Source organism: Gigantopelta aegis, chromosome 15 (assembly GCF_016097555.1).
Source record: "Gigantopelta aegis isolate Gae_Host chromosome 15, Gae_host_genome, whole genome shotgun sequence".
NCBI lineage: Eukaryota > Metazoa > Mollusca > Gastropoda > Neomphalida > Peltospiridae > Gigantopelta > Gigantopelta aegis.
Genome location: NC_054713.1, coordinates 11,156,106 through 11,177,748, shown reverse-complemented (window position 1 = coordinate 11,177,748; position 21,643 = coordinate 11,156,106). Strand labels below are relative to the sequence as shown.

At 36.4% G+C, this 21,643-nt stretch overlaps 2 long non-coding RNA genes across 2 annotated transcripts in view; one reads left to right on the top strand and one right to left on the bottom strand.

The window, feature by feature from the left end:
- The window catches only part of LOC121390041, a 40,299-nt gene extending 19,750 nt beyond the window's left edge, over positions 1–20,549 (bottom strand). Inside the window, exon 1 of the long non-coding RNA XR_005960147.1 lies at positions 20,391–20,549. This is a non-coding gene — a long non-coding RNA (uncharacterized LOC121390041). The remainder of the gene's footprint in view (positions 1–20,390) is intronic.
- On the top strand, positions 553–4,064 carry LOC121390042. The gene is made up of 3 exons (XR_005960148.1): positions 553–1,018; positions 1,861–1,934; positions 2,347–4,064. It is a non-coding gene; the product is annotated as an uncharacterized LOC121390042 (long non-coding RNA).
- Positions 20,550–21,643: the final 1,094 nt, after the last annotated feature.

The window sequence follows — 21,643 nt, the reverse complement described above, 5'->3', positions numbered from 1 at the left end:
GTCTATTAGTGTTAAGAATGATCCAGGACTGATGACATGTGGTGGATTACGGGTGGGAGTTGAGGGGTAGATTAACCCCCTTAGTTTATTGAGTCAGTTGTTATTTAGTTGATATTCAAATATTTGCTCGTCGTTTCCATTGAATATTGTTTCAGAATGAATACCGAATACTAATTATATATTTAATGACATCATTTTCTTCATGATTATTGTTTTTTTGGTGTTTTTTTAACAACAGACATATTACAGGGAAATAAAAAAACAACGAAGGGAGCTGCTAGATCTGATCGGCAAACAAGAGAACGTCTTTGAGTAAGTATCCAGTTAAATATATTGAATGTATTAAGTATGATCCAGGACTGATAACATGTGAGGAAGGGGAGAGGTGGGAGATTAACAGAAGAGAGGCTCTCCACCACTAAGTAATTCAAACCATTAAAAAAAACCCCACGTTAGTTTAATGAGTCAGTTGTTATTTAGTTAATATTCAAATATTTGCTCGTCATTTCCATCGAATATTGGAATATCAGTTTCAGACTGAATACCGAATACTAATAATAATTATATATTTAATGACATCATTTTCTTCACGATTATTGTTTTTCTTTTAACAACAGATATATTACAGTGAAAAAAAAAACCCCAACAACGAAGGGAGGTCCTTGAGCTAATTGGCCAACAAGAGAACGTCTTTGACAGGTGGGAAATTAACAAAAGAGAGGCACTCCAGCAGTAAGTAATTGAAAGCATTAAAAAAAACCCACGTTAGTTTTATGAATCAGCTCTTATTTAGTTGATTAGCAAATATTTGCTCGTCATTTCCATCATATATTGGAATACTAGTTTCAGACTGAATACCGAATACTACTAATAATAATATATTTAATGACATCATTTTCTTCACAAGGGTTGTTTTTTTTTTTTTTTTTTTTTTTAAACTACAGACATAGTACAGTCAAATTCAAAAACAACGAAGGGAGATCCTCGAGCTAATCGGCCAACAAGAAAACGTCTTTGCGTTAGTATCCAGTTAAATATATTAAATGCATTCAGTATGAACCAGGACTGATGACATGTGGGGAGGTGGGAGATTAACAGAGGAGAGGATCTCCAGCAGTAAGTAATCGTGTGTGTAAACACTAAAACCACACGAGACTCTCCAGCAGTAAGTATCCAGTTAAATATATTGAATGTGGTAAGTATGATCTTGGACTGATGACTTGTGTGGAAGTGGGGAGGGGCAGATTAACAGAAGAGAGGCTCTCCAGCAGTAAGTAATCGTTCGTGTAAACTCTAAAACCACACGAGACTCTCCAGCAGCAAATATCCAGTTAAATATATTATATGTGTTAACTACAGAGATATTACAGCGACTTAAGAAGGGCATAGCGACACCTATTAGAAGAGCTTGGATATGATGAAGCCTTCCAAGGATAAGTATCGAGTTACACATAAAACAGACTCCATCATATGCAGTCATATAGGATAGAAAAAGTACACCCTCGGTGGTGGAAATTTCGACCTGGGATGAGGCTTCACGAGTCCCAGGGTCCAAATCGTCGTTGGTCGAAATTTCCAATACCTTGGGTATACTTTCTAAATCCCACATGGCCACATACGATGGAGTCAATTAGTGTTAAGAATGATCCAGGACTGATGGTGGATTGCGGGTGGGCATTGAGGGGAAGATTAACCCCCTTAGTTTATTGAGTCAGTTGTTATTTAGTTGATATTCAAATAGTTGCTCGTCGTTTCCATCGAATATTGTTTCAGAATGAATACCGAATACTAATAATAATTATATATTTAATGACATCATTTTCTTCATGATTATTATTATTATTTTTTTTTTAACAACAGACATATTACAGTGAAATAAAAAAACAACGAAGGGAGCTGCTGGATCTGATCGGCAAACAAGAGAACATCTTTGAGTAAGTATCCATTTGAATATATTGAATGTATTAAGTATGATCCAGGACTGATAACATGTGAGGAAGGGGAGAGGTTGGAGATTAACAGAAGAGAGGGTCTCCAGCAGTAAGTATCCAGTTAAGTATATTGAATGTATTAAGTATGATCCAGGACTGACAACATTTGGGGAAGGGGAGAGGTGGGAGATTAACAGAAGAGAGGCTCTCCAGCACTAAGTAATTCAAACCATTAAAAAAAAAAAAAACGTTAGTTTAATGAGTCAGTTGTTATTTAGTTAATATTCAAATATTTGCTCGTCATTTCCATCGAATATTGGAATACCAGTTTCAGACTGAATACCGAATACTAATAATAATTATATATTTAATGACATCATTTTCTTCACGATTATTGTTTTTCTTTTAACAACAGACATATTACAGTAAAATAAAAAAAGAAAACCGAAGAGAGGTCTAAGAGCTAATCACCCAACAAGAGAACGTCTTTGCGTAAGTATCCAGTTAAATATATTCAATGTATTAAGTATGATCCAGGACTGACATGTGGGGAAGGGGAGAGGTGGGAAATTAACAGAAGAGAGGCTCTCCAGCAGTACATAATTCAAACAATTAAAAAAACACCCCATGTTAGTTTGATGAATCAGTTGTTATTTAGTTGATAAGCAAATATTTGCTCGTCATTTCCATCAAATATTGGAATACTAGTTTCAGACTGAATACCGAATACTAATAATAATTATATATTTAATGACATCATTTTCTTCACGATTATTGTTTTTCTTTTAACAACAGACATATTACAGTAAAATAAAAAAGTAAAACCGAAGAGAGGTCTAAGAGCTAATCACCCAACAAGAGAACGTCTTTGCGTAAGTATCCAGTTAAATATATTCAATGTATTAAGTATGATCCAGGACTGACATGTGGGGAAGGGGAGAGGTGGGAAATTAACAGAAGAGAGGCTCTCCAGCAGTACATAATTCAAACAATTAAAAAAACACCCCACGTTAGTTTGATGAATCAGTTGTTATTTAGTTGATTAGCAAATATTTGCTCGTCATTTCCATCAAATATTGGAATTCTAGTTTCAGACTGAATACCGAATACTAATAATAATTATATATTTAATGACATCATTTTCTTCACGATTATTGTTTTTCTTTTAACAACAGACATATTACAGTAAAATAAAAAAAGAAAACCGAAGAGAGGTCTAAGAGCTAATCACCCAACAAGAGAACGTCTTTGCGTAAGTATCCAGTTAAATATATTCAATGTATTAAGTATGATCCAGGACTGACATGTGGGGAAGGGGAGAGGTGGGAAATTAACAGAAGAGAGGCTCTCCAGCAGTACATAATTCAAACAATTAAAAAAACACCCCACGTTAGTTTGATGAATCAGTTGTTATTTAGTTGATTAGCAAATATTTGCTCGTCATTTCCATCAAATATTGGAATTCTAGTTTCAGACTGAATACCGAATACTAATAATAATTATATATTTAATGACATCATTTTTTTCACGTTTTTTTTTTTTTTTTTTAAACTACATAGTACATTCAAATTGAAAAACAAAGAAGGGAGTTCCTCGAGCTAATCGGCCAACAAGAGAACGTCTTTGCATAAGTATCCAGTTAAATATATTGAATGTATTAAGTATGATCCAGGACTGATGACATGTGGGGAGGTGGGAGATTAACAGAAGAGAAGGTCTCGAGCAGTAAGTAATCGTTTGTGTAAACACTAAAACCACACGAGACACTCCAGCAGTAAGTATCCAGTTAAATATATTGAATGTGGTAAGTATGATCTTGGACTGATGACTTGTGTGGAAGTGGGGAGGGGCAGATTAACAGAAGAGAGGCTCTCCAGCAGTAAGTAATCGTTCGTGTAAACAGTAAAACCACACGAGACTCTCCAGCAGCAAATATTCAGTTAAATATATTATATGTGTTAACTACAGAGATATTACAGTGACTTGAGAAGGGCATAGCGACACCTATTGGAAGAGCTTGCATATGATGAAGCCTTCCAAGCATAAGTATCGAGTTACATATAAAGACTCCATTATATGCGGTCATATAGGATAGAAAAAGTACACCCTCGGTGGTGGAAATTTCGACATGGGACGAGGCGTCCACCACCTCGGGTATATTTTTTTCTATCCCACATGGCCACATACGATGGAGTCTGTTAGTATTAAGAATGATCCAGGACTGACGACATGTGGTGGATTGCTGGTGGGATTGAAGGGTAGATTAACCCCCTTAGTTTAATGAGTCGTTTCCATCGAATATTGTTTCAGACTGATACCAAATACTAATAATAATTATATATTTAATGACATCATTTTTTTCACGTTTTTTTTTTTTTTTTTAAACTACAGACAGTACATTCAAATTGAAAAACAAAGAAGGGAGTTCCTCGAGCTAATCGGCCAACAAAGTATCCAAATATATTGAATGTATTAAGTATGATCCAGGACTGATAACATGTATCCAGTTAAATAATATTGAAGTAAAACCATGAGACACTCCAGCAGTAACCAGTTAAATATATTGAATGTGGTAAGTATGATCTTGGACTGATGTTGGGGAAGTGGGAGCATTAACAGAAGAGTTTAATGGTTGTTATTTAGTTAATATTCAAATATTTGCTCGTCATTTCCAGCAGTAAGTAATCGATTATTGTTTTTCTTTTAACAACAGTGTAAAATAAAAAAAGAAAACCGAAGAGAGGTAAGAGCTAATCACCCAACAAGAGAACGTCTTTGCGTAAGTATCCAGTTAAATATATTCAATGTATTAAGTATGATCCAGGACTGACATGTGGGGAAGGGGAGAGGTGGGAAATTAACAGAAGAGAGGCTCTCCAGCAGTACATAATTCAAACAATTAAAAAAAAACACCCCAAGTTTGATGAATCAGTTGTTATTTAGTTGATAAGCAAATATTTGCTCGTCATTTCCATCAAATATTGGAATTCTAGTTTCAGACTGAATACCGAATACTAATAATAATTATATATTTAATGACATGATTATTGTTTTTCTTTTAACAACAGACATATTACAGTAAAATAAAAAAAAAACCGAAGAGAGGTCTAAGAGCTAATCACCCAACAAGAGAACGTCTTTGCGTAAGTATCCAGTTAAATATATTCAATGTATTAAGTATGATCCAGGACTGACATGTGGGGAAGGGGAGAGGTGGGAAATTAACAGAAGAGAGGCTCTCCAGCAGTACATAATTCAAACAATTAAAAAAACACCCCACGTTAGTTTGATGAATCAGTTGTTATTTAGTTGATTAGCAAATATTTGCTCGTCATTTCCATCAAATATTGGAATTCTAGTTTCAGACTGAATACCGAATACTAATAATAATTATATATTTAATGACATCATTTTTTTCACGTTTTTTTTTTTTTTTTAAACTACAGACATAGTACATTCAAATTGAAAAACAAAGAAGGGAGTTCCTCGAGCTAATCGGCCAACAAGAGAACGTCTTTGCATAAGTATCCAGTTAAATATATTGAATGTATTAAGTATGATCCAGGACTGATGACATGTGGGGAGGTGGGAGATTAACAGAAGAGAAGGTCTCGAGCAGTAAGTAATCGTTTGTGTAAACACTAAAACCACACGAGACACTCCAGCAGTAAGTATCCAGTTAAATATATTGAATGTGGTAAGTATGATCTTGGACTGATGACTTGTGTGGAAGTGGGGAGGGGCAGATTAACAGAAGAGAGGCTCTCCAGCAGTAAGTAATCGTTCGTGTAAACAGTAAAACCACACGAGACTCTCCAGCAGCAAATATTCAGTTAAATATATTATATGTGTTAACTACAGAGATATTACAGTGACTTGAGAAGGGCATAGCGACACCTATTGGAAGAGCTTGCATATGATGAAGCCTTCCAAGCATAAGTATCGAGTTACATATAAAGACTCCATTATATGCGGTCATATAGGATAGAAAAAGTACACCCTCGGTGGTGGAAATTTCGACATGGGACGAGGCGTCCACCACCTCGGGTATATTTTTTCTATCCCACATGGCCACATACGATGGAGTCTGTTAGTATTAAGAATGATCCAGGACTGACGACATGTGGTGGATTGCTGGTGGGAGTTGAAGGGTAGATTAACCCCCTTAGTTTAATGAGTCGTTTCCATCGAATATTGTTTCAGACTGAATACCAAATACTAATAATAATTATATATTTAATGACATCATTTTTTTCACGTTTTTTTTTTTTTTTTAAACTACAGACAGTACATTCAAATTGAAAAACAAAGAAGGGAGTTCCTCGAGCTAATCGGCCAACAAGAGAACGTCTTTGCATAAGTATCCAGTTAAATATATTGAATGTATTAAGTATGATCCAGGACTGATGACATGTCGGGAGGTGGGAGATTAACAGAAGAGAAGGTCTCGAGCAGTAAGTAATCGTTTGTGTAAACACTAAAACCACACGAGACACTCCAGCAGTAAGTATCCAGTTAAATATATTGAATGTGGTAAGTATGATCTTGGACTGATGACTTGTGTGGAAGTGGGGAGGGGCAGATTAACAGAAGAGAGGCTCTCCAGCAGTAAGTAATCGTTCGTGTAAACAGTAAAACCACACGAGACTCTCCAGCAGCAAATATTCAGTTAAATATATTATATGTGTTAACTACAGAGATATTACAGTGACTTGAGAAGGGCATAGCGACACCTATTGGAAGAGCTTGCATATGATGAAGCCTTCCAAGCATAAGTATCGAGTTACATATAAAGACTCCATTATATGCGGTCATATAGGATAGAAAAAGTACACCCTCGGTGGTGGAAATTTCGACATGGGACGAGGCGTCCACCACCTCGGGTATATTTTTTCTATCCCACATGGCCACATACGATGGAGTCTATTAGTATTAAGAATGATCCAGGACTGACGACATGTGGTGGATTGCTGGTGGGAGTTGAAGGGTAGATTAACCCCCTTAGTTTAATGAGTCGTTTCCATCGAATATTGTTTCAGACTGAATACCAAATACTAATAATAATTATATATTTAATGACATCATTTTCTTCACGATTATTGTTGTGTTTTTTTAACTACAGACATAGTACAGTGAAATAAAAAAAACAGAGAAGGGAGCTCCTTGAGCTAATTGGCCAACAAGAGGACGTCTTTGCAAAAGTATCCAGTTAAATAATATTGAATGTATTAAGTATGATCCAGGACTGATGACATGTGGGGAAGGGGAGAGGTTGGAGATTAACAGAAGAGAGGCTCTCCAGCAGTAATTCAAACCATTAAAAAAAACCCACGTTAGTTTAATGAGTCAGTTGTAATTTAGTTCCTATTCAAATATTTGCTGGTCATTTCCATCAAATATTGGAATAACAGTTTCAGACTGAATACCGAATACTAATAATAATTATATATTTAATGACATCATTTTCTTCACGATTATTGTTTTCTAACTACAGACATATTACAGTAAGATGAGGAAGGAACGAAGAGGGCTACTTGACTTAATAGGACAGCATGATGAATTCTTCGCGTATCCAGTTAAATATATAGAGGATTCGTCACAAGTATTTTTTAATATGAGAAAATATCAACCGAGTCTATGTTAATCGGTATTTGTCGAGGCTCTGCAGAGACAAATACCGATTAACTAGATGAGGCTGATATTTTACATATTAAAAAACACGAGTAGCGAATTCTATTTATCCTATAACACTTCTAAAATAAAATTTTAATAAAATTTTTGTAATTCACAGTACTAAAGTCGCTGCCATCCGTAATATGATGTCGTCACGATTAGCACAAATTAGTTTGACGTCACGCATTTTAACTAAATCTTTGAAAACGTTACGCTCAGGTATACAGGTCCTGTTGGCTTGTAAGCAAATGACCCATCCACAGCAACACATTACCTAGAGACGTTGCAAATTTGCATACCATTATTAACCGAGTTAATACACTAAACTTATCACATGAGTTTATGACATGGATATCGTGGGTAAGTTATAGGGAGATTAACACCGCAAATCAGTTGCTATTTCGTTGATATTCAAATATTTGCTCGTCGTTTCCATCGAATATTGGAATACCAGTTTCAGACTGAATACCGAATACTAATAATAATTATATATTTAATGACATAATTTTACAGATTAGTCAAATTAAAAAGCAGAGATGGGAGCTTTTCGACCGTATAGGTCAACAAGACAACTTCTTTGCGTAAGTATCCAGTTAAATATATTGAATGTATTAAGTATGATGCAGGACTGCATAAAATTTGATTTTTTTCAGACAAACGATATGTCGTTCGTGTGGTATTAGTGTTTGCACGATGTTCTCCAGTGGTTCAGATACAAATGAAAAGGTTAACCGGCAACGGTAATCAAATGAGAATCTAAGATGGGCGATTTTCGTAGCTTTTCTCCAAATTCTTATCATAAATACTAAATTATTGTTATTATTTAGTATGCTGGGACTAACTTGAAAGCTGCCATTTACATTTCAGCACGCTACCCCATCGGTTCTATTACAGGGGAGTACTTGTTGGCGCCAAACAATAGTCTGAACGAAACGGGGATTTCCCGGAAGCTCAAAGCTCAAAGCTTCCGGGTCTGAACAGAAAAACCCGAAGTTCTGCGAATCGTCGATCGATCCAATCGATGCTGCAACTCAGTGTTTCATCATGTTCAAATTTCCACTTCGTTATTTTAAAGTCCCTTATTAAACGTACTATTTTCTTCGCTGTGTATGTCATATTTAATAATTGATTTAGTATGGGTTGTACTTGTTTTCATTACAATACATGTTTCAGAATTAATGCATAAATTTCAATGTAACCACACAGGTGTCAAAAAGTAAATAAATATACAGAACTACACACACGTTTTTTTCGCTTCGTACTTATTTCACGAGTCTATTGTGCGCAATAAACGTGTGCAATAAATAGGAAGCGAAAATAACGTATGTGAGGTTCTCTGTTTATTACATACCTTTAAAAATTATATATATATATCAACAATGTATCTTAAACCGCTGCCCAATGCTCCTTTCATGAGCTCAGTTTTAGCGTAACATTTAATAAATACTCATAAACCAATAAATACTCATAAACCGCTTTAATTTCCAAACCGCGTATTGTTTTCCGCACGTAGAGAAATGATCAAAGGGGGCGTGGGACTATGTTACTAAATGTTATTGACACTTCTAATGACAGTGCCGACTTTGTAATTGACCGCGATGTCTAGTTCAAACGGATACATTTTTTTTCTCTCTTTCTCACACCTGCAATGCTATTGTCCGAACCAAATTGTTAACAACTACACAAAATTACTCTCCTACCTTTAATTGCCGTTAGATTTCCTCCAAAGTTTGTCCAGACACAAATTGCAAAAAAACCACTACAAATATACAGATTCCACACACGAGACTGCAACGATGTCGCCGATATTGTCTTTGCTGAGATTGCATAGGGAAAAATACATGCAGTTTTCTGCCGTCTGCCATGTTGCTTGTTTATGGAATACTTTTCAAGAGGGGTGAAAGCCTCCAAAGTATGTGACACAATTACTATGAAATCGATGATCTCTAGTGGTATCATTAAAATAATAATAATAGTAATAATAATAAAAAATAATAATAATATGACGTCTTCACGTTTGCTTTTATATCATAACATGTTATGACGTTGTTAGATTAAGTCCTATCCTTTCACCCCTCTTGAAGAATATTCCATAAAAAGTCAAAATGGCAGCTGATACAAAATTACATGCTTTTTTCCCTATGCGCTCTCAGCGAAGTCGATATAGGTGACATGGTTATCATCTGGTATATGGAATCTGTGTCATTGTAATGGTTTTTTCAAGATTTGTGTCTGGACAAATTTTGGAGGATATGTAACGGCAATTAAAGGTAGGAGAGTAACTTTTCGTAATTGTTAACAATTTAGTTCGGACAATAGGCCCGTTCTCTTATTTTATTCCAAAAATAGTTATATTAGCCAAAACACGTCAGTTTACATTTTCTGACGAGCGATTATAGTTTTTGCACGAACGATCCGTCGTTTATGTCGATATTGGTTTTGCATAACCGACAGACGAACGACAAAATCTTTCTTGCCAAATTTTATGCCCTCTTTTTAGTAAATCACAGTACTAAAGTCGCTGCCATCCGTAATATGACGTCAAATTAGTTTGACGTCACGTATTTTAACTAAATCTTTGAAAACGTTACGCTCAGGTATACAGGTCTTGTTGGCTTGTAAGCAAATGATCCATCCACAGCAACACATTACCTAGAGACCTTGCAAATTTGCATACCATTATGAACCGGGTTATACTTATCAGGTTCCATTAGACCAAATAAATTCCTATTGACGACCATAGTAACAATTCTTAATGAAACTAACAGAAGTAACGTTTCAAACCTCCGGGCCAGTATATACTGACAGTGTGGTACCTCCCATTGATAATTATTCGAAGAAACTATACTGTCACGTATCGTTTTAAGCACTAACAGGAAGTTTACAGTACCCACCCTCTAATCTGCACAAAATGCCAGTACAAATGTGTTTGCATGTATCAACACATGGATATAAATTGCCTTCATTTAATATTACTACCCATGCACCAGCAAAAGACTGACAATCATCATAGTTTTAAGCAAACCATTTAAAAACATTCACGTTCAATTCTTATAATTCCAAACACATAACCATGTCATTAATGTAAAGCTCTTTAAAATAAAAAGTGAACTCTATTTTCCAACTATTTCCTATTTTATTAACACGAAATTCATACTCAACATTAGCGGAATCCCTATGGTGGTTCGGCTTTTTCCGTCAATAGCCGAATGAGAGAATGACAATGTTACAATCATTAATACAATTCATATTAATTTTTTGCATTAAATGTCAGTACCAACTAAAAACATTTTGAATTCACTAAAAACATATAACGTAAGTAATTTTAATAACTTTTAACCTGTAATAAAAATGTCTGAAGCGACCTATTTTGTATGCTATAATTTATATGTGAAGCGGTTGGTGTATGAATATTTAACTACGAACTGTGGATGGGCGCCATTTTTTTATTACTGTCCAGATTTACCAATTACGACGTTGAAATTACAGTTATAAAATTTTGAGTGGGTGATAATTCCATGTGTTGATAGATTTGACATGGAAAAAGTGGTTTCAATGTTTCCGGAAATGGATGAAACAGGTGTGTCGCGAGTTTCTGTGTTTACTGGCCTTGTAATTGTGGAAGTGGCAACAGGATGGTTTTACCATGTGTGACTTCAAGTGGTGCGACTCAAGTATTCGTGAGATTTGACAGTGCCACGCTCATGTTACGTTTTTGGAAAGTGGAACATTCTCTGTTGTAGCTTCGAATTCCTGTGTCCCGACATGTACATGATATGCCTAGTTTCAAAACCCGACTCGTTTAAAGATTGCATCGCAGTGGCGCGCAAACTTAGAAACTATGTGTTGTGTACGTCATACTACAATGCCGTTGAATGCGCGTTACTGCTAATGGTTGGCATGAACTGACTGAATTTTGTTTTTGAAATCGCTTTTGTAAAATACCAAATTCCATTGGAATTATATACTTTTCTTGGATCGGCAAAATAGATTTTTAGCTGTGGGATTTTGAATTCACTATAAACATATAACGTAACTTTTAACCTTTAATAAAAAATGTCTGAAGCGACCTATTTTGTATGGTATAATTTATATGTGAAGATCTTTAGAAGTTTGACAGCAGACGATTACTGTTTGATGTCTAAAAATAGAATCTCAAGGAAATTCCTCGGGGATTCCTTTGTTGACATAATTCATAAAGTAGTTCCGGCTATATAGCCAAAAATAGTGCTAAACTGAAATTCATGGTGCTATGAATGCCAGTTTTTATCATCACGTGATACGAATTTGACCAATCCAAGGGTTTATAATAAAGGGATTTTTAGAGATTGGAATTATTATAATTTGGTTTCAAGAAAGGACATATTTCATACCACAAGAACAGAAGACCCGTCACAACGGGGTGGACCACATCAAAAGTGAGAGAGAGACAGTCAGACTTACAAAGTCAATTACTGAAAGGGTCTTACATACCCGTGCTCATGGTGTACAGGTGACACAAGTTCAGGCTGCGGATTCCTGTCGGCTTTTGCGTGGACTGCGGAATACCGCCAACACAGCTGGAATTGTGTTCTGTGGCTCCAGCTGGTACACGGTAAACAATTACCACTGCATGACACATTGATTACAGAAAATAAAATCACTATGAACATACATGTAGCATATTAAAACCCTTTGAGGGCTATTTTCAACAAAAATTAACTAAAATTATTACAAAGACCACGTTATCTGGCCTAAGAATAAATCGCTGAGATTTTTCGGGCTTAACATCACCAATTTTAGATTAAATGGATAAGTGTGCATGAAATTTACATCTACAAGTATAAAACTATGATAAAACATCAAAGAGTACATGTATTTATTTATTTATTTGTTGTCGTTTCTTTCAGTATCAACTCACAATGCGTTTTCATCCGGCACTTGATATTACACTTCTAAAAGAATTGATCGCTTTTCATGGTGCTAAAGACAAGTGGCTAAAAGTGGTCAAACAAGTTAATGAAATTATACAGATGATCAGACCGGACAGTGTCATAACTGAACGGGCATGCAAGGACAGAGTTAAAACTCTACTGGACGCACACAAGAAAAATGAAATGGAGTCTTTACGAGCGTAAACCAAGTTGACTGCTTGTATCACAGAAACAACACAGATGCCACATTATTATGCAAACAGACCAGTGTGTATGAATCTCCCCCGCACCCAGCACTCCATGACCATATAACTACATTTTTTGTCCTACTATATACAAATAATAATGAAATATATACTTAAAATGCATATAGAGGAAAACTGGGAAAGTGCTATCTGAAATGTTTTTTCCTTTTAAAATATAGTACATCGTCTTTCAGCACCCTATCCCCCTCCCCCCAACCCCACCTCCTTCCTCCATCACCTATTCTACTTTGGTTATCCTTAAAATCATGTCCGTTACAGGTTAATAATTATATTCCCTATTTAGTAGTTTTGTTGAATCTAATTATTGATATGAATTAAGTAAAATCGGTGATATCACAAATCGATATGGTGCCTTCTATAATCTATGGTTTTTCTTGCAGTTCCGGAACATCTGAGGAATACACTGAAAGGTCTCAACTGCTGACAGATCTAGCAGCCCTCGAGGAGAAACGAGAGGTATTGAAGATGAATGCAGCTACAAAGGAAGTGATGAAAGAATCACAGGGTTTAGAGATTCGGAAAGTGGTCATGGAAACACTGAAACGGACACAGGGTATACAGTACTATAATGTTTTAAAGTAGGCTTGTCAATAGGAGGGCCATACACAATCAAAATTATAAAAAATATATTCAAGTTTTAATTGTTGCACTTCCAAGAACATGATTAAACCAGGACCAGCAGTTCAAAGTATTGTTACGCTAACCCTGGGCTAGCATAATATTTATCTGTCGAGTATTATTGTATAATATACTTTAATAATGAGTGGATACTTTATGTTGTTCTAAGTGAAGTTTCAACTCTTTTTTTTTTCAATTGCTATTTAAGTATTGATTTAATATCTAGTTTTGAAGATGGCTCTTAAGCACTTGTTACGTTAACTAATGTTTGAACAACCAACCACAGAAATCAATCTCCATCTCTATTAGGAGAACAAGTAAGGTGCTGACCCATCTCTCCCTTTATCAACATTGAACCTCGTTCATATTTAGTTGCAAATGTTTGTACAGATATCAATGCTATGCATGTAATTAGGATCAATATAACACACATCATCAACAACTGTATTAATTCTGCAATCTGCTAATGGATAACTTGTTATTACAGATCCCGACATGGAAATCACACCAAAGAAAATCTAAGGAGAACACAGTTCACTGGCTTCTGAGTATATGGTATACATGCGTTAAAAGCAGGCAGAAGAACTTGCATTTAAAAAAGAACAATTGGAATTAGATAAACAAAAATTTCAACTTGAAAAGTTGGAGCATGAGCAACGATTAGCTCGTGAAAATGCAATGTTTGACATGCTGAAACAACTATTACATGGGAAAGTTAATGAACCAACAAAATCTTCACAATGATAAATTAACAAGTTGCTGAACACTATAGTCTAATATATTTAAATTTATTAATTTATTTTAATATATATAATTCAGTGATTTATTGCTGATGGTGGCTGTGTTGTTAAGACTATAGTGAAAAATTAACAGTGAACAATAAAATTTGTGATTGTTGAGCAAAATGTGTCCTATGCATGTGAAATATAGTACTTTTTTAATGGCTGCTGTCGCTCCATGAAAGTGGCATTTGGCTGCTCCTTAATGTCCGAAATATTCTTCAAGTGCAGGTGGTGATACGTTAAAAAAACACTGGTCTGACTGCCGTATATGCATGTATGGCAGTTGGCCAAGATGGCACCCACCATATAATATTTCGCTACTGGCTGAAGGAGGACCTTTAAATTCTTTTTAAAGTCCAAGAATGCAAAATTATTTACAACTTTTCCAAACTGCCATTCCATACACTCGCGTACTCTCGACATCTTTTTATTGAAGAGTTCCTCATCCGCTCGCAGGTTCGGTTGAGTCTTTCGTTAAAACCGGTTTGATCTTGACAACGTATTATCGACAATCGTAAATTCCTATTTCAGAATTAATATTTTAGTGTTAGTAGAACTTTCAAAGTTTAGTTTGTATACTAGTAACACATTAATCATGTATATATATTTTTAAATAAAATATACTAAAGTAGACAATGAACGTTTTCACTTCTTAATTTTACGTGTTAAAATCGACAAATTCAAATAAATATTATTTCGTTTTTTTTTTTTTTTTTTTCTCTTTCACAATTTAGACCAATAGTCCAGTCTGTAAGATAAAATGAGCTGTTTTTTCCAGTTCGCCTCTCTTTCCATAGAGTTTGGTGTGTATGGCAGTTTCGATTGGCCACTCAGCTTGTCTCAGGTCTTGATGAATTGGACACGCCTGTAAGATGTGTTCTGCTGTTTGGTCTTCCAGGCCACAACTGCAGGTTGGTGTTGCTGCAAGTTTAAACTTTCTGAACATGTGAGCATTCAGTCGGTTGTGGCCTGTCCGGAGTCTCAACAGAGTTACTTGTTCCAAGCGACTGAGAAGGTGGTAATCATCTTGTTCTGTCCTGGGTCTGTTGGCTGCCTTTATCAAGGTTTTCTTCTCTGAGAAGCTAATGTTGTTGCTGGGCTGTACATGATTAGCTCCTAGCTTGGCTAGCCTGTCTGCTTCCTCATTTCCTGGAATCCCACAATGTGCTGGGATCCACTGTAGAGCTACTCGTCTTTCCTTTGCTACCTCTTGCATGGCTTCATTCAGGTGAGGAAGTTTTTCTCCTTGCAAGGCTTGTAGGACTGAGAGAGCATCTGTGAGGAAGACAACTTGTTGACAGTCTTCTTTTGCATCCTTGATCATTGTAGCAGCCTGAATAAGTGCATGGGTTTCTGCATTGTAGTTGGAACTGTGGGTGCCGGTTTCGTTTGAAAAGGGTAAAGTTAGGGGGGCTGGAGGGGTGTGTGTGTGTGTGTGTGTGTGTGTGTGTGTGTGTGTGTGTGTGTGTTTAACCACATCAATGTTAGAGCATATTGATTTAATAATCATCCGACGCCATACAACCGTAAATAAAATGTGTTGAGTGCGTCGTTAAATAAAACATCCCATCCTTCCTTCCATCTGCTGTTGGATGTCTAACATTTGGTAATTTTGACATAATCTTAGAGAGGAATCGGGTGCATGTGCAGTGGGAGGGTATTGGAGGTAGAAACCCTTACTTGCCCAAGCTTGAAAAAAATTGAAATGTATTTTCTGAGGGAGCATAGCCCCATATAAACTTCGCTCAACACAGTCTATAACCCCGACCCCGCTGAAATCCCTGCACATGCGCCTTGGAAACCCGCTACATTTTTTTTTTTAGCAAGGGATCGTTTATATGTACCATCCCACTGATAGGATATCACATACCATGGTATTTTATATACCCGCCGATGGGGATCGATCCTAGACTGACCGTGCATTTCCAAAAAAACACCTTTTTAGGACTAAGTAATGAATAAAAAGAACATATAGTCTTGAAAAATGTTATGTAAATCGAACACAGTACCCTCTTCCTCTACCCCTAGAGCGTTACGTAATTAGTAACACCCCCTTACGTAACGCGTATGCCAACAGCTGGCCACTGTCAAAATTTCAAGGCAAATCCCACACCCACCTTCCCCTGGAAAGGCATTGTACCATACCTCTATGGATATAAATATGTTTTGGACATATGAGACGACCCGTCAATCAAGACAGTTAAATTTGTTCAAAAATTGCGAAATCTCAAGTGATCTCTTGTTGGGGAATTCCACGCTTGTGATAAGCCAATGAAAACCGAGATCGGTAGGAGCCCGTCAAAAGTGTCCCACTTTCGAAATACTGGCTTTGTTTTTGACCTGGATAAGCCAGCGTAGTGAAAACAATGCGGAGTGCGGCGTCATATATGCACGAAACGTAATTGGATTTTCTGTTCTATATGCTTAAATAATAAAAATATTGTCCGAACCAAATTGTTAACAACTACGAAAAATTACTCTCCTACCTTAATTGCCGTTAGATTTCCTCCAAAGTTTGTCCAGACACAAATCTTGAAAAAACCATTACAATGACACAGATTTCACATACCAGATGATAACCATGTCACCTGTATCGACTTCGCTGAGAGCGCATAGGAAAAAAAGCATGTAATTTTGTATCAGCTGCCATTTTGACTTTTTATGGAATATTCTTCAAGAGGGGTGAAAGGATAGGACTTAATCTAACAACGTCATAACATGTTATGATATAAAAGCAAACGTGATGACGTCATATTATTATTTTTTATTAATGTTATTATTATTTTAATGATACCACTAGAGATCATCGATTTCATATTAATTGTGTCACATACTTTGGAGGCTTTCACCCCTCTTGAAGAGTATTCCATAAACAAGCAACATGGCAGACGGCAGAAAACTGCATGTATTTTTCCCTATGCAATCTCAGCAAAGACAATATTCGCGACATCGTTGCAGTCTCGTGTGTGGAATCAGTATATTTATAGTGGGTTTTTTTGCGATTTGTGTCTGGACAAACTTTGGAGGAAATCTAACGGCAATTAAAGGTAGGAGAGTAATTTTTTGTAGTTGTTAACAATTTGGTTCGGACAATAAAATGGCGGCCACAACTGAACGTTTTCTTACTTTGGTCTTTTTTTGGATACAGGTGATGCGCCAGTTCCGGATCACTTCAAACAAAATTGTGAATTCTGTCAACATGCGCGCGTATGACTTTAAAAGAAATTCTTGGTAATAAAGATAATCAACCATATAAATAAACAGTGATATAAAATGTAAATTTAGGTAAACATTTGGCACCAAAAACAGTGTTGTTCGAGCTGGCGTACTTGGCGCCAGTTGCGGATCACTTTGTCCAGTTCCGGATCACTTTCGAAAAATAGAGGCTTACGCCTTCAAAAACACTATTTCCAACATGTTAGCACTTTCAGCACGTTCGTGGATCCTGCCGGACATATTTTATGATCATTTGCAACTCCATAGGGTTCCCATCCTCCTGATTACGCCCCTAATTAGCAATTTCTAAAATAGATTGAAAATCAACGATGGCGTCCCATGACGTCAGATAAACGGGGCGTGTGTCAAAAGTAAAGGTGCGCGATCCTTATTATTTTCGTTGTGTACTTTCAACAAGTTGAATTATATTTGATTTCTGGCATTCTAGTATATAATAATAATAATTAATATTATTATTACTAATAATAAATAATTGTTTTCATTTATTATCGTATATATCAATAATAATAATGATGATAATAATAATAATAATAATAATAATAATTATAATAATTATTATTATTATATTGATGACTTTTAAAAGTCACATTTTCTTTGTGAAAGGAACAAAGGCTTGAAAATAGAAAGAAATGACATAGCAAAATATCAACTTTGGGACTGTTTAGTATTTATCATAATACAGGGGCGGATTATGCTTTAGGTGTGTGGGGGTGGGGGGTCCGAAATTATAAATTGTACAGGTTATCTACGTGGTGGTTTTTTTTTTTTTTTTTTAGCCGGATATAATCCGCCCCTGTTTAAATATTAAAATTAAGCAAATAATTTTGAAGCAGGACGGTTAGACCCCTTGTTAATAATGATAAATATTAATATAGTGACACACACAAAAGTCACAAAAAGAAAATTAGTAATTATTATTTTTGACAAAAGAAAATTATTAATTATTATTTTTGACGTGTTGTTCCATTTGCCCTTTTCTGGTTAGTCTCCCACCCCCCGCAAAATAATTCCTGGATATACTCCTGAATACAGAATTATTTTCAACGACGGTCTAAAGGCTAGGGCTAGCTCAGATTGACCGTGTGAATACACAGATCAGTGGCCGACTGACTCTCCTGCATCAGAATGCGATTGTGTAAAAACAAAAATTCCACTGAAAAAAAATAATCCACCCTATAGTGGTACAGACTGCATGTTTAAATGCGAATTATAATTAAGCCGAATAAGAAATTATCACTTCGTTGACAAAACCAAATAGAGGACCCCTTCCCCCTCTCTGCCAAAGTCGAGTATGCGAAAAGCACGTGCAAAGGCACATGCGAAACAAGACCAATGGCGGTGGCATGGTTTTATAAAGGTCCTCATGTCAAACTTGTGCCGATTCTTTTCTTTGTACAGTAAACTTTTTTTTCGTTTCTTTTCTTTCAGTCAATCAATCAAGCAAACAATAGGGATGGACGGCTCTCACACTGGGGGGGGGGGGGGGGGGCAACATTACTGAATAGTCTTATGGGGCAAATACAAAGACACGCGTGCAGCGATTTTAGCGATTCTAGACTGGCGATCTAACAGGTCATACGGGCTGTTATTTTTGTAGGGGGCAGGGCAGACTGATTTTTGCCCGAATTAAACGAAAATGGAATTTTAAAAAACTACATTTTATTTATATTAGCCATATTTGTGAATGACTGCGTACGAATGGCTAATTACATGTAGGCTTACAAATATAACGTGAGAGACAAGTGGACAAACATTTAAAATCGTAGTTTCAGTTTATAAAATACGTGTCTTTACATTATATACATATTGTCATTACCTGTAGAAAACAAAAATAATACAAGAAAAATAGGTGGAACTACAACGATTAATATAATATTTTGTAGAGGATGACTGGCCATGGGACGAACAGTCTAGGGCTACTATGACATGGGCCCCGAGACATACAGAGTCGAATTATTATGAACTAGTTGTTAAAATGACGAATCAAGAGAGGTTTAAGAAGAAAATAATAATTATCATCATCATCATCATCATTATTGTTATAAAGGAACGGGGGAAAAGTGGGAGAAAAAAATTCCACCGTGTTCAACGTTTTTGAGTCTTGAGGTAAACCCTGCGTTCATCGCCCCATCTAGCGGCAGTTACAACGTAAATACTTCCGTTTTGTGAGTGATCCGCAACTGGCGTATCAAGTGTGTCCCCTTTGAGGAGTTACAGTAAGTCGTTTGCAGCATCACTTTTCATAAAACTAGTCATGCACAATCTATATATGTTTCCCCTACTCGTACTATAAAATTTCAAAGGATATAAAAAGAAAAACATCAAAAACTTCATCTCTCTTTGTAAACGTCTTCTTTTTTTCATGTCGTCTGCTCGTGTAAAGTTTTAATAGTGGTTATGTATCGCCGTCCAAAATAAAACCAAGACTATATACTGTTACAGTTATTTTACGTACAATTTCAAGAAACATGTATTATTTGTTTGTTAGAATATTTGTTTAATGAAATTTACACAGAAACGACTAAAAATTGAATATACCAACAGACTGATCGGTAACTACAGGTGATCCGGAAGTGATCCGGAACTGGCGCATCACCTGTACTTCCAAAATTTCGGTTTGGTTTGACGTAAGGTCAAAACAAACCGAAATTATTTACACAAAAAAAACCTAAATTTTTATAGGATGATGGGACGGACAATAGATACTATAATCCGTCCCGCAGGGAACGCCTTTTTTTTCATTCAATGGAATCCCCTATTTATTTCTAAGCCGATTGTTTTATAAATTGGACACAATAATAGGGTGCTTTTTTTTTCTTCTAAAATACTTTTACTTTTCGTCTTATGTCAAACAAAACTGAAATTATTTAAAATCCTAATTATTTGGAAGAAGATTTAAAAACATTTTTGTAGAAGGGGCACCTGTCCATTTAACAAAATGTTTCGGACTTTAGTTTTCGAGGTACGTACCTTTTTATGTCTCATCAAACAGCAGAACGACCAGAAACGTTAGATTTGACAGCATTGATACTTTTAGCAAAGTTGTAACTGATGTATAAGTCAACTGTTAAAACTTAAAAGGTTGTAACAGCCGATAATAGCGTGGTGTCGTAACTATCCGTTACTGTTTCGAACACGGATACGTCACTACTTCGAGCCTAGTTCATGACGTCACAGGGAAAGAGAGACTACTTTCTTTCCGCCTTTTACCAAGAGAAGGCGTGCTACGCCACAGACTTCGGACGCGGGTAGGGAGGGGGACGGGGGGGGGGGGGGGGGGTCACTGCCCCCACCCCCAACTCTGATCCTGGGCTGGACTGTGGGGGAGCCAGGGCATCAAGTTCAAAAGCAGTAGATATTATATATACAGGTGCGGCGGAGCAGGAAGGCTGGGGATTCCAATAATTCTGAATCAATGTTTTAAGTATTATTGGTAGTAGACCTAAATTTTAAAGAGCAGAGATGAATTTTACTTGTAGAATGCAGGAAATTGCATTTTAGGACATCTAGTTTTCAAACCTTTACGGGGGAGCATACCCGCAACGCCCCTAAAAACTTTACTTTGCGCCCTCAGCTCTGTCAGCCCCCCTCCCGACGCCCCCTTCAATGTCTGCTTGCTTCCGCCGTGTCCATATAATTCCCCAAATGTGATTTCCTTGGCACCTACCCCCTCCATTGCGTCCCTTATGTCTCACACCAGATCCCTCTACGTGGTTTCGCTAGGCGGGCTTTAACTTTGTAAATTACGAATGTCTGTAGGCCTGTGCCGTAATTAATTTATGTTGTGTAAGAAACTGTGCAGGCGGGCAGAGGACGGGGGGGGGGAGAGGGGGGTGTCTAGACTGGTCAGAAACGTTATGGGTCGTGTGATGCTCCCCTGGAAAATTCAATAAAAAAGAAAATGTTATTGGAACATAGGGGTTTCGACCCCCATTGGCCTATTTCTCGTTCCAGCCAGTGCACCACGACTGGTATATCAAAGACCGTGGTATGTGCTGTCCTGTCTGTGGGATAGTGCATATAAAGGCAAATCCTTTGCTTCTAATGGAAAAATATAGCTGGTTTCCTCTCTAAGACTAAGTCAAATTACCAAATGATTGACATCCAATAGCCGATGATTAATAAATCAATGTGCTCTAGTGGTGTCGTTAAACAAAACAAACTTAAAAAAAATAATGAATGAATGAATACAAACTTTTTAACTGACGGCAAGAGTGTTTATA